Consider the following 14654-nt stretch of genomic DNA (forward strand, 5'->3'; position numbering starts at 1 on the left):
ACAGGCATACCCAGCATTTCTCTTCTGTTTTGGATGGCAGGGACTTGCTGTGGACAGGGAGGGTTTGAATTCTGTCCTCACTGGCTCTGTGAGCTTCTGAAGGAAAATGTTTGTACAATGTGACACCTGATGGACCATGTTGAATTCTGAGCTCTGAAGGTGAACAGGGACCTACATGTGTCCAGTTTGAACTAAGATGAAAGGCTGTCTCCATTTTAAATGCTTATTAGCTAGATGGATTAGCAGATTTTCTTTATTCCTAAATTTTTTTACTGTCTCAGTTTTGGAGACTGTTTTGCATGAGAAATTTCACTATGCATTACTGTTTAATATTAATGGAGGAGGAACCATGTGTATGTGTACATATATGTGCATATGTACACATGCAGTGTACAAGAAAACAGGGATCTTTATATATAAGTACACACCCAAAATTCAGTCTTGGTTATCTTAGAATGATACATAAAGATATTAATGATTCACAGCAAAAAACTGTGTGCTAGGCAAAGTCATGGTGCAGTGAACCATTTTAAAAACAGGAATTTGAGTAACTGTCTCAGTCACTGAGGATAGAACCATAATTTGAGCAGGAAGAAGCTTTAATTAAAACAGACCCATCAGGTGAAATCCTGGCTCTATCATGGTCAATGGCACAACTCTGACTGATCCTTCATGGAATCGGGATTTTGCTCGGATTTTGTGACATTTGCCTTTTCTGAATCTGAGGCATTAGTCCTCAAACAGAATATATAAGCTAAAAATGGAAAACTGCCTGACCTAAAATAGTTTGACATCCATATCATAGTGCCTATTGTCTGAGAGTACATCTAAATGACATGTTGATTAATCCTGAAGTGAGGAAAATGCGATTCGTTGGAAAGGACTGGGATTGTACCAATAATGCAGTACCAGAAGCTACACAGCCATCAACTCAGTGTGCAACATTTCCAGGAAAACTTTATTTGCAAGCTGTCAGATTCATCTGCCATTTTCCCAGTGACTTTGGTTCCCTTCTGAGTGGCCTGGACAAAATGCTCCAATCCAGTTCATGTTGGCTATCAGCTACTTTGCTAAAGCAACTTTCCCCCTGCCTTTTACTGAAAACAAAACAGTCACATCAAGTCAGGTTGCTGTGAGTGGCTCTTAAGAGAGATGTCGGCTGCACTTAGTGCACAGCTGGGGCCAAAGTGAAGCTGTGTAAGTGCCTGAGCTGTTCAGCTGGAAATTACATCTTGTGCAGGAACCTAAATGTCAAGTTCTCCAGTCCCCCTCACAGCCAGAACGCCAGCAACTCCCCTTTTCCCATGACTCTTCTTCCCTTTCCTACAGATGTAGCTGTGTTTTCCTTCAGACACAATAAATCCTATATGGGAATGCCACAATGTAAAGCAAAGCGAGCTGTCACCCAGGACTTCAGATGACACTTAGGCACATTAACGAGTAAACAAAGCCCACAGGAAAGATGCCTTTTGAAATGCACTGTTTGTGTCAGCAGTGCTAAAACTAACGAACCAAAACAATAAGGGGGAAAAGGGGAATCATGAGATGCACCTAACCTAAAGCTATAGGCTATAAAGTCAGATCGACTGAGAGCAGCTCAAATACAAGCAAATCATTGGGACAGTACATAAATTACGATTTCCATAAGCAGTAAGACAGCGAATACTCCCAGCCTTGTGATGGGAGGAAAGCACTAAAAGAAAGGCTAAATGTAACCATGTGAAAAGAAGGGAGCGGGAATGAATGTGCTTCTTATTTTGGAACCTTCTCATGGCAAACAAGCAAGGCTGGAGCCAAAATCTCCAGGACACAGAAGGAAGTTGGAACTGTTACCCCAGCGCATGGCTCACGAGAGAGCTGGCACGGAGAGAGGGATCAGCTCTGCATTGTTCAGAAGGAGCCTCACAGAGCATGCAGGATAACATGCATCCCCAGGGCCTTTGGAGGCAACCACTATCAACAGTCAGTGGAATCAGTCCAAAGTCAGAGAAATGTTACTGAGTGATAATTTCACTCTTGATGATGAAGGAGCAAAACTGCACCAGAAGAAAAGAAATAAACTGATGGTAGGGTATAGAAATGGTGCTGTGGAAATGGCTTTGCTTTGCTTGCTGTAGGTATTTGCTCTTCCATTGAAGCAGTTCTTAAACAATAATCCTCTGAAGGAACCTTTCAGATCACTGACATGGTGAGAGGAAACCAGTATTAGCTACAGTTCTTACATTCCTGGTTGCTTCATGTTGACACAAACAAAAGTGCTTGTTCTTGAATTAACAATAGCTGTGGTTTAGGTTTTCTTCTTACAGTGATCCCCAAAGTATGCCTGCCTGAATAATTTGGTACTAGAGGCAGAATAAACATCAACTGTTAATAGCTGAATTTTTAAGGTTAGAATTGAGGCTAAGTACATAACATTTATCTTCTTCTGAAGAAAACATGTACCCTGGTTAGGGGGGAGATGAAAACCATGTCTGTGAGAGCAATGGCTGATGGCTTAGTTCTGCATGATAAAATAAATAACTTCGATTAACTTCAAGCTCCAGTACCTCAGATGTTTGTTGTCACAGAAGAGCAGCTTGGCTGATTGGCAGCTCTGGTTTAGTCGACATGTGTTAACAGAAATTGCTCAATTTACATGGAGTACTTCAATCTGCTGTTTTAGGAGTTTTTGTCTTACAGAGACTGGCATTTCAGCTTTTGAATAGATGGAGGACTTGTAAGGGTCATTAAAGAAATTGCTAAAGCTTCTGCAAATGCTTGGGCCAGATTGCTGACTGAGATGCAGAGCATGCACGTGTCACTGCAGATACTTCCCAGATAATGGTGCTGATTGAGATTTTAATCTGGACAGCGTGCTGGAGGCAACTTTCTTTCCAACACTCAATTATCCTGATAATAATATGCTTATTTCTTTCCTGTGTTCAAAATGTGTGGTCTGCTGCAACTGTGCAGTGAGAGTACAGTGCTGTACAGAGAGGGAAAAATCAGAGAACAAAACTGACTCCACGGCAAAGGGCACTGACAGCACAGTCCCACAGTGAGCAGGGTGATGTATTTTTACCTTGAACGAGCTGAGTAACCACCATGAGAAAGGGCTGCATTCCTTCCCACAGGCTGCAGGACAACTCCTTGGTTCTCAACAGCCACAGAGGAATAAATCTGGAGCACAGCCTGCAGCCAGGACTACGTAGTGTGTTGTAGGGGCAAGACTATCATTTTACTGTGCATTTGCATCTCATATCCTCCCTGGTGGGATGCTGATCCATAACAGAGTCCTCTAAAATCTCACACGACAAAAGAATCCAGACTAGTTTCCCACGGACGCTCTTCATGAAAGAATTTCTTAGAAGAGATAACTGAGCCAGGAAATGGGAACTAGGGGGCCAAATTCCTTCATTCAAATCCATCTCCCTTCGGTAAAGGATTTAAAAAATTGTCCCTATATGACTAATCCCAGCTATACTTCCCTAATTTCTAGGAAAGCAACAGTTTCTAGAGATGAAGGGTAAAGCTATTTGAGGAAATCAAGCTTTTATTTGCTTTTTATTAGAGAATTTTCTGCTAGATCAAATTCCTAAAAACACTTCGGTTATTAAAATTTATTAAACCTAGATTTACTTTTCAGCCTCTGTATCATCTTCTGATCCTTAATACTTTTCATCACACTCAAGGAATGAAAACAAACTCAGCTGTTTCGTGTTTGTTAACAATTGACTTTTAGCAGGACTGTGTTAGGGTTGTTACATACTTGTTATTAAATGATGGCAGAGCACACACTTCTGAGACAACGCAGAATATTCACCCTCACTTGAAGCAGGTTACAACCCAAAACGAGTGTTGCAAACCTGCCAGGAATCCCAGAGAAGGTTCTGCTGCTTCCACAGGTCCCTCTGTCCCCCCCTGATTGTTGCCTGCAGGGATGGCTGTGAATTTGACTCACTTGCTTTATGTGTCCAGTGGTACTTGTTGTTTGAAGTGAATGCACATGCACTAAAGCAAGGAACATAAGATTTTTGGCTTTTTATGATTAATTGAAAGTCTTTCCATATATGTTAGATTCAGCTGTATTAAATTTAGTTACGCTAGTGCTGGGTAGCCACTCTTACTCTGGACTAGGAGTGATTTGGGTCAATTTGCTCTAAATACATCCCTAACTCACTTGCACTGAGCTGAGCTAACACCTGATTGATGCTCTCAGTTATCCCATTTTGACCAAGAGCTCGGGGATGCTGTTGAGTGCCAGCACCATAAGGAGTCTCCGTACATCAGCGGCGGCCCGGGAAGCGCAGCATTCCTGCCCTGAGCCTGCAGCAAACGTGAGCTCGATGTGTCAGCGTGACCTCAGGCCAAGAAAAAGAGAAGTCTGAACGGGTTTCTCCCATCGCCGATCGCCACGGGCTGAGAGCAAACACACACGGTCAATTAGCGAGGCTCAGCTGATGCGCGGTGAGTTGTCAGGCACGTCAGGACCTGAATGAGATCACTCATTCATGGATTCAGCCCCTGAAAGTATCCTTTTAAACTGCTGTTATATAAACAAGGGTAACTATGGCTGTGGACTCGCGGACAAATTAGTGTGGGGATAAGGAGCCTTTATGTGTCAGCTGTTGCCATATGAGTACCTGCCTGAAACGCCGGGTGAGCTGAGGTAGCCTCTCCTCCTGTACCCGGGGGGAAGGTATGGCTCAGGCATGGCAAATTCAGAGCCTGCCTTCCTCACTGGCAGTGATGGGTTTAACCTAGTTTAGAACAGTTCAGCTTGGCTAAAGTGCAGTGAAATAGATTTAAGCCACTTTCACACCAGTTAAACTGTACTTATTGTGTATTTTACTCCGTTGCTCAAATGGTGCAGTTGTGCAGGTCAGATCTTTGAATCAATAGGAGACTTTCCATTGACCTTCTAGAGCAGTGTTTTATGGAGAAGTTTGAAGGCCTTTCAGTTTAGAATCTGAAGATGGGCTTGCATCTTAACAAACCAACCACAAGACAACAAAGAGAAACCCCACAATCCCAAACCTTCAGCTTTCCTCCCGAATAACACTCTGTTTCTTACTCTGTCCTGTGGGAGAGGGTCATGCTTTCTAATAAAAAATTTGGAGCACAACAGGATTTGCTAAATTGAAATTAAAATTTCAAAAGCTCCAAACACAGTATGTGCTTGGACCCTTTGTGACTGAGACCAATGAAAAGCAGGATCGAACACAAAAACTTTGGGTTACTCTTCTTTTTAACTCCAAACCTTGAATTCTATCTCAGTACATCTCTACTTTCATGTAACGAAAGGGAAGACATTTGATTAGGTTATGTGAGATCATGTGGATGGATTCAACACATGGCTGCAGGACCAGGCATTATTATCTTGGACACATTTTGAACACTGCTTCTCACTCTGCTATCAGCCACCGCCACCTCTGCAGTAATGTGACAGCAAGAGAAAAAGGATGGGAAGGCGATAAAGTTTGCCCACGCAAGAGAAAAGAACTTTCTGTCCAAAGCCAGCTGGCTTGGCTTGGGAATGAAATGGCATTTTAGTGAGAGGTGACCTGTTTACATGAGCTTTGTCTCAGAACACTCGTCCTCGGTGCCACAATGGGGTCTGAGATGCAATTCATCATCGAGTACCCACAGAAAACAGGTGAGCTGTCTCTGTGCCAGTTTGTTCTTCTAAGCTGTTTGACAGATAAGAAACCATCCTCAGAGATTGCAACAAATGTGCTGCCGCATTTCATGGTAAGAACCGAGCGTATTTTTAGTAAAGGGTTGAGAAAGTATGCAATAATCCTAAATCACAGCCAAGAAAACCACAAACCCCGTAACAAATGCCTGTTCGCATTCAGAGCTCAGAAACGTGCACCAGTTGATCCATGTTAACACCCCGAGGAAATTTTTAAGCTTATTTTTCCAAACTCCAGGAGAGAATCCATGACTTTTTTGCCTTTACCTGGAAGGGGCAGGGAGAACAGGGAAGCTGCTCTTTGTCCTGTGGGACACAGGCCAACCGTCCTACATGTGCCCCCAAAGAAATCAATGGGATGTGCTCCAATGCCATATTTGTACTGAGGAGTCTGTTCCACATTATAAAACCCCAAAATGTATCTTGTAAACTGGCCAAGTTTAAGAATTAGACTTTATTCCATAAGTTAACTGCTTTAGAAGTTTCTTTGTTGTGCCTTGTACACTCTAACAGATCCTGCAGAGCCACTGTGGGCTCTGGATATGAAGGCTACCAGCTCAGGACAAAAAATGTGCCTTTTTGTATTGCAGTTTGGTCAGCGAGTTTAAAGTGAAGCAGACAAAATGCAGGAAAAATAACACTTAAACTTGCATTTTAAGAGCAGCTTCAGCTGATTGCAGAGGGAGCTGAGGGTGCTCTGCACAAGTCAAGAGAAACTTATCTGGCTTTTAAGAGTTCCACAAATCTTTTGTTACTTGAAGAGGCCCCATCAACTTCAAATCTACTTTAAAAAAGTAGTTCAAAAACGTTTCAGGTATTATGGTCTCCTATATCTATTTCTGTCCCTTTTGTTTCCTAACAGCATGAGATACTGACCACACATACTGCTGTCAAATATAGAAATTAAGCTTACAGAAAAAAGGAGCCATTTTTCCTTTAATCTCTTGGAAATTTTTCCAGACTAAAGCATAGTTCTTAAATTGATAATATCCCTTTAAGAATTTATTTGCCAGGTAATGTTAGAAGAAAAAAGACTTTAAGGTTCAGTTTGAACATTAAAAAGACCCCCTTGAAAATAAATTTCAGAGATAATGGCAAGCGGTATTTGAACAGCTCTCCAAATTATAAAATATATTCTACACCTTAAAAATGCAAATAGCTTTAAAATCCTTTTAAGTGATTTCCAGCTCCTTGGACAAAGGTCAAGATTTATCGTAAGAAATACTTTGTTGCATAAAAATAATACAAATAGTTTAGTGTTGCAATATATACTAGTCATAATATGTATAAAGCTACAAAATTATTAACAGATGAGGGCCTGTAAGTTTTGAATAATGCAGTAAATATGATTATTTCTGAGGGGTGAAATAACACAATGCAGTCAGAGGAGAAAATTACATTTTAATAATGAAAATATTGAACATAACTATTCTTCTTTAGATCTGCTAAACAATCTGTGTGTTCCCTATGAGATGTCAAACTATAGAGTGCATATGAAGACTTTGCTCCCTCTATAAATATACATGTGCACGACACATTGCTAACAGCAGCAAGCGAGTGCTGGGGAAATACAGCAACAATGAAGTTCCTGAGAGAGGCTTATTTTTTCAAGTTATTAAAAGAAGGTGGCAAGCGTTCATGAGGATATGAAAATTTAAAGCCGTCTGCAGGAAACTCTGAAAACCTCTGGTTAAGGCTGCTGCCAAAAAATCTCAGCTATGTTATGTCAGAATGTTTAATTGCAAGCTGCAACTTTAATGAATGGAAAGATATGGCAAAAAGCAGGAAGTTTCTGAAGCAACATGGAGCAACCATGAAAATAAAATACCAAAGGTTGTAATCTTGAGTGCTGTTGGAAGCAGGAATTTCCATCCACGCTCTGCCTCCTTTCCCTGCTGTGCAGGGGTTGCCAGCTGAGGGGAGAGGTAAAAGGCTCTGGATATCATCTCCTGAGCTCAAGGCAGCACTTGTTATGTCTTTGTGAACAAGTCAACTTCTTTGCATTTGTCATTAAGGGTGTTTACAGAAGTGCAGCTTAGGAATGAGGGGAGGAAAGGCAAATGTCAGAGTGCATTAAATAACGTATTTTCTTTACTTTCCAAGAAGCTTGCTCGCAGCATGATGTTGCTATTTATATCACATCTCCTAAACCCAGCTGTTGGTTCGTGTTAACATGCAGAATGGTGAGAAAATCCCGGCAGAAGAGCGTGAATCCCAGAGAGACTTGTGGGGACACACAAAATATCACCGATTTTGCTGAGGTATGGTCCGGGTGTGCCCTTGGTGAGACAATACCAGCATTTCCCCTGTTGATCCTCCAGTGTTAGAACACCAAGAGCAAAGCAAAATGTAAAGTTCCAAGTGCTGCAGCAGGAAACTTCAGGGAACTGAGCTCGCACCCCTGGCTGGAAGGGTTTGAAATGAGTACTTTTACCTGTAACTCAAAACTAGCAAATACACTGTACACCCACATAACAGCATTCTTAGACAAGCTGTGTCTGATCTAATCTTACGTACCTTGGCCACAAGTTTTGGAAAAACAAATATTCCCAAGGCAATCAGATTAGTGAATATACCATATAATGATGTGGAAATACTAGTGGTTTACAGAGAGCAGTTTATGGAGTGGAATGAGTGAATTTAATTCACACATTGTCAGGCAACTTGGACTTCAGTAAAATAAGGAAATCTTGATTTTATCTGTGTGTAGCAGAACAGCAGAGCTGAAGAGTGTAGCAGCAGCACTCCTGAGCACAGACAGGGAGCTCAGGGGACTTTGTTCCCAGCCAGCTCCCCGAAAGGACGGGCAGTGTTTGTGCTGAGGTGACCACGAGGTTAACAGGGTTACCCAAAGCCTTTAATGGCCAGGAACCATTATCTGCTCCTCTCTGATTTCCTGCTCCCTAGGTGGGAGTCCCCCCTGCCCCTCTCCTTTGTTTCTAATGTGAGTTCTCATCCTGAAACGCTGTGAGTACAATTCGGTTTTGTTGCAATCAGTAGTCCTTTACAAAATCTTCATTCACAGAGTGTTTCCCCCATTGTAAGTGGAACAATGTTAGGAATTAATCTGGCCTGCGATTTGTAGGGACCTTGTTCTGAAAACCTTGTTCTTAGACCCCCCCCTTCCCTTTGAAGAGTAATTTAATTGTTTGGCAAGCATGCAAAACCTACATAACATCCCCTACTCCTCTTGGGTATGATTTTTAAAGTCCTGCATTTTGGTTTTATATAACGTTCACCTCTAAAAGCGTGAGGCTCAGATTCTCTTCTCCAGCACACAAGATGAAAAGCTGATTTCTGGAGTATAAGGAGCATTTGAAAGGAGGAAAAGCCATGGTACATCTCTGGAAAGGATTGTAAGAAGGTTCCTAAAATGTAAGTTGAAAGTTAGTAGACATATGATTTTGGTGGTAGTGCCTCCAAAATACCTTGAATGGGTGGGTGGAAATGCACTGGAATAGAGATGCAAGGGAAAGCTTTATTGCCATAACAACTGCTGGATGATGACTCTATTAAACTCTGAGGCTATTTAGTTAAAATTAAGAACAGTGCTATATTTTTTTCGGCATCTTTCTTTATATTTGCTATTGTTCTGAGTTTATTTCTCTTTGGATATCATGGAAATTGCAGTGCCTGCTATTTGGCCAAGGGAAGAGATTTCAGGGGGCTCTTTTTAGTCTCTGGGTTGTACATAAGATGGGCAGAAATGCAGTCAGTGGTCGTTCCCTTTTCTCTCAACAGTGATCCTGGCAGAGGCTTGTGGTAATTTTTCCCTTGTCATATTGACACTCCAGTGTGATGTTCTCTGGGGCTTTCTAATGTTGTTGCTTCTACAGTCTTACAAAGATTGCAGTTTTTTTTCTCTGCAGTATACATTTTTCTTTTCTTATCTACAGTTTTGCACCCTTTGTATTATCAAGGTGAATTCGGCCTTTGCAGTTGTCCTGGAAATTAATCCCAATGCAGCACCATCAGGTCAGGCAGTGATTTCAGTGATTTTGATGTACCAATTCTTCAGTGACTTTATTCACGTCAGCCTGAGGGGTGACATTTTTCACTCATTGTGACACATCAGGACATCTGTGCCCTCCCCACCACCCATCCTTGTTCCCCACCAGTCCCACAAGGGTTCTGCAGGAGCAGATGTGGCAGCACATCATCGCACGTGGAAAACAACATCTGGAATTTCAACTGCAACCTGAATTTTGCACTTCCTTTTCTCAATTGTTACACAGGGCAGTGTTTCCATCAGGGCAGGAAAGCATTTCACTGGGAAGGAGGCTGCTCTGTGGCCCTGAAGTATTGTTTGCAAGGCTCATAGAGAAATCCCTTGAGCAACACATGCTCTGCTTATTCTTGTGGTGCCACTGAAAAGGACAGATTAGAACCAATTATTTATCTCTTTGGCTTCCTGCTCTATTTTTTGCCAGCTTGGAATAATATGTACTGAAAATAATTCATGAGTATATCCAGAAGTCCTTGCTCAGGCCTTGCTTCAGTGTCTTACCCAGATTCCCACTGACTTTTATAACTTAAATATTCAGTATTTTATCTTAACAAGTTCTCAGCATATTGCTGTCATGAGAGGATTTTGTGGTATTAATCATTAGATTCTCGTAATAGACCTTACAGGTATTATGGATGATAGATTTAGTGAGGAAGAAGAGAATAAATCATATTAATATGAAAATCAATGACATTTGGAATGTTCATTATGAAATTGAAATAAAACTGTGTGTATTTAAATATCTTCCTGATTATTACAGATCAGCAACAATCAGTTTGGAAACAGTAGATGGCAAATATTTATATTTTGTTGTCTTTCTGACTTTTTGTAATAGTAATATTTCTCTTAGATCCACAAGAAGTGTCTATTCTTGCACTTCTGTTTGGAACAAAAGGTGGATGTTTAGAAGCTGCTCTACTTGTTTCCTGGCTGCACTTTTACATCCAAACTAATCCATACATTACAAGCCCTGAACTCCAACGTTTCTGAGAGCTGTGAATTACTGCTTCCATTTGAGCTAAACTTCTGGAAATGGACAACACAAATTTACGTTAACTTTTTGGGAACCATCATGGAGGATCTCCCTTTTCCAGACCCATGGTATGGTCACCACACTTCCAGATGGGAGTTTCTGTCATCATTTCTTGCATTCTGTTTCCTAACCTTTTGTGAAGCCACCTTTTTGTGTTCAGTTAATGACACCATTTTAAAATACAAAGAACACCCCCTGATCTCTGTTTTTCAGAGGCAGCACCTTTGGTTCTGGTGTTCTGATTAGAGATGTGCCCTTTTCAGTGATTTAGAGCTGTGAAATGGTTCCTGTCATTCCACTCTGAGGCTGTGGGTATCTCACAGGATAAATCTGGAAGAGCTGTAGAGCGCAGATGATTTTTGGCAAGTATCATTTTATCATCAAAATTTTATTTTTGGGTCGCTCTTCAGCTGCCGCCTTCTGTGAAGGAGAAAGACGCCCATTTTCTGTCTTTTATTATGTATTCCCGAGTAGTCTTTTCTACTTAGAGCAAAATTAATGGGAGCTCTGGCAGAGATAATGTGAGGTGGGGATGGATGGATGGATGGATGGATGGATGGATGGATGGATGGATGGATGGATGGATGGATGGATGGATGGAGGTGGAACTGAGGTGGACTGTCACCTTTGTCTGAACGTGGAGACACAGCTCATGTTCTCAGAGCTGGGAGTTTTACAGAAAGCCAGTCAGAAAAATATTAATTTTTTAATCTATAGCTATATAGTAGATACCCACTATACATGCAATTAGATGTATTGTATATAATTAATATTTAGGGTAGAATTGATATAGGGTATATGTACTGTATACCATACACGTTTTTATAGTGCATATTTTATAAAGTATACATACTATATAATATATATATTTAATAGTGTAATGACTTCATATTAATACTTTTGCTTTTACAACCTTGTCCTTGTTCAATTTTACCAGTGGCTATTTCTCACAATTACGTAATATACACTAGTGTATATACATAGAATACATGCATTTTATATATTGTATATATATTCTACAAACTATACACTATGTTTATAGTGTTTATATATACACTATAAACATATCTACACAGCACAGAGTGTGTATTTATAGATATACACACACTATGTACGTATGTATGTACGAGTGTGTGTTGGGGAGGCGGCGGTGGTTTCTGGAGGTGACACACACGGGCAGCTGAGCTGTTTGTGGGGTATCTGCTGCAGTCCCGCTCAGGACGGGGATGCGGGAGCACCCACCGGGGGTTGTATCAATCCCCCAAGGCCCCGCCGCGGCCCCCAAGGCCCCGCGTTGGCGCAGGCGCCGCTCGGGACGGGCCGGGCCCGCTGCGTCACGGCCAGCGCACCCGGCCCAGCGCCCTGCGCATGCGCGCACGCCGAGCACGAAGCAGCGGGGGCGTTTCCTTCCCGACGATCCCGCCCCCTCTCTGCTCCGATTGGTCGCTGCTCTTCCCCCTCCCGCCTTCCTCATTGAGCGCTCCGCTGTCGCTCAAGGCGTGCACGTTTCGCTACGCCCCGCCCACCAACTGCGCCCCGATTGGCGCCCCGTCCCGTGCGGCCGCTGCGATTGGCTTTGCAGGCCGTCACTCTGGGGCGGGTCGGCGGGTAGGAATGTAGGACCGGCCGCTCCCCGGCCCAACAAAATAATCCGGAGATGTTTCGAGTGCGGGACGCGGCCGTGCCCGCCCCAGCGCCCGCCGAGGGGGCGCCGCGCCCCTCCCCTCCATCCCCGTTCTGTCCCGCCCCTGCCCGGCGCCGCTGAGCGTCCTCGGCCCCGCCGGAGCTGCGCGGAGAAAAAGTGCGGAAGGATACTGAAAGAGAGTGTGACAGAAGCTGTAGTTCCGGCCGCGGTCGGGCCTTGTTTCCCAAAAATAGCGCGGCGCGGTATCCGTGCGCCGGTGTCAGTGTCTCCTGAGGAGCCGCGGCGGGAGCGGAGCGAGCGGGGGAGCGGCGGTGAGCGAGGGGTCCCGGGGTCCCGGCTCCGCGCGGCCAGCGGGGCGTGTTTCCCCCAGCCCGACGGTCGGCGAGGGTCGGGGGTAGCGGCCGAAGGGGTGGCGGGAGGGGGAAAGGAAGGAGGTCCCCCCCCCCCCCCCGCCGGCCCCATCCCGCTCATGAGGGAGCGGAGCGGGGGGAGCCGGCGAGGTCCCGGGGTGGGCGAGTTCCAGGGGCCTCCCCAGAACTTCCTGCGGGAAGGGATGGACATTTATGGGCCAGGCCGGTAGGTCTGCCCGGGAACCGGGCGGGAGGGTGCGAAGGAGGGTGGGGTACGCGGCCCTGGAGCGCCCGGGCTGCGGGGAAAGGACCCTTTGTGCTGGGTGTCGCTGGGGAAGGCGACGTCGCGGCGAGCAGGGAACCAACAGGAAAAGCCTCGCCGGGAGCCCGTCCGTGGAATGCGCCGGCGGGAGCGGCCGGGGTCGGGCAGGGGGAGGTGGGAATGGTTCAAGGAGTTGTGCGCCGCAGGAAGGTGTGCTGGGAATGGCAGGGGGAGAAGCGCTCCTGATGTGTGAACCGGAGGGTGTTTTGTCCAGAGGGAGAAGGCTGAAGGTACAGCGGGGTTGTGCTGCCAGCAGGATTTTGTGTTCAGCGGCAGAAGTCGTGAGGAAAAAGGACTGGTCCGCTTCTGACTGGAAAGACTATTTTTTTTTTAAAGTTTATGGAGCTTTATTTTGTAATAATTTTTTACCTGCTTTTGAGATGCTAAGCGGCGAGGAGAGTGGAATTGCTCAGAAAAACTGACCCTAGTGCCTTGTTTGACAGGTGATTAATTTCAGAGTTGAGAAACTGGAGTTCTGTAGGGGAAGAAAAAATAATTTAAGAAGAGGTTTGTTTTTTTTTTTTTTTATTGTTTAGTGTAAAAACATTGTGTCCCATAGCCATACAACAACTAAAATCATTATGAGGAGTGGGGTAAGGGGTTCTGGGAAGTACAAAGGAGGAAGGAAAAGGAATGATTTGTAAACAGTAGTAAGGAAAATAAAGAGTTTTTTGTATGGAATTTGTAATATAGATGTATTTATTTTAAACCTTTATCACAGTCTGGGAAATTTTTATATAGCATGAGGAAGGCTATGAGCTTTTAAGCTTAATTATGTGGACTGTCTACACACAGTTGTTCCTTATGCAAGTTGGGTTGTTTTTTTGTTTTGTTTTTTTCCGTAGGAGCTAACCAGATACATTTTGTTAGGTAATTCTGGTGTCTTCTTATTGCGATCTGGTATTTGAATGACCCGTGCAAAAGATGTTAGGGCAACATTCCTGTCATCTATTCTGTCTATATTTAAAATTATTTAAAATGCCTTTTACATGTAAGAATGTAATGTTTAGGGTTTTTTCCTCCTATCTCACAGGTGATTTGCATTTGGGGGAGAAGTGTGAAGTTCCTCATTTAAACTATTTTTTTTATTGAAGTGCTATAATATGTGCAAAATGACATGTTATTCAAGTACGTAATTTAGAAGGATTATAATAAATTATAATAAAGGATGTAGTGTTGGTGCTTTTGTTCACTAAAGGGTATCATTATTACATGATATTTTAAAATTTTATACTTGTTAAGCCAGCAAATCAAAAATAAGAGAATGGAACAAATTGTCAAGATATTAAGGGATTATGATGGTGCTATGCAGCTGGAGATGAGCCTTTTTTGACGGAGGGCATTCAGTTTGCAATTTCCTAAAGAAAAGAACCCAGTGCCTTGGTCAGTTATTTTTCTCCTCCATAATTCTTTCCTGTATCTGTGGTTGACGTGGTCCACGTGTAGTAGCAGAGGAGGATCGTCGGTAAATGGGAAAAATCCCTCAATGTCAGGGACAGGCTCTACCCCAGGACAGCTTTGGTGTGCATGAAACTCCTCCTCTGCCCCTGGAGCTGATCTAAACCAGTTTGAACATTCCAGTATTTCTGTGATTTATTTGTGGGCAGGCATTTAGAGTTGATGG

The 14654-nt window shown here is 43.4% G+C and overlaps 1 protein-coding gene across 4 annotated transcripts in view; it reads left to right on the forward strand.

The window, feature by feature from the left end:
- The first annotated feature begins 12514 nt into the window (after positions 1-12514).
- MEF2A (myocyte enhancer factor 2A) overlaps positions 12515-14654 on the forward strand; it is an 82208-nt gene continuing 80068 nt past the window's right edge. For all 4 annotated transcript variants that reach the window (XM_062501575.1, XM_062501578.1, XM_062501576.1 and 1 more), the window contains exon 1: positions 12515-12669. The gene's annotated coding sequence lies outside the window, so the exon portion shown is untranslated. The remainder of the gene's footprint in view (positions 12670-14654) is intronic.

This window comes from Cinclus cinclus, chromosome 13 (assembly GCF_963662255.1).
Source record: "Cinclus cinclus chromosome 13, bCinCin1.1, whole genome shotgun sequence".
NCBI classification, from domain to species: domain Eukaryota; kingdom Metazoa; phylum Chordata; class Aves; order Passeriformes; family Cinclidae; genus Cinclus; species Cinclus cinclus.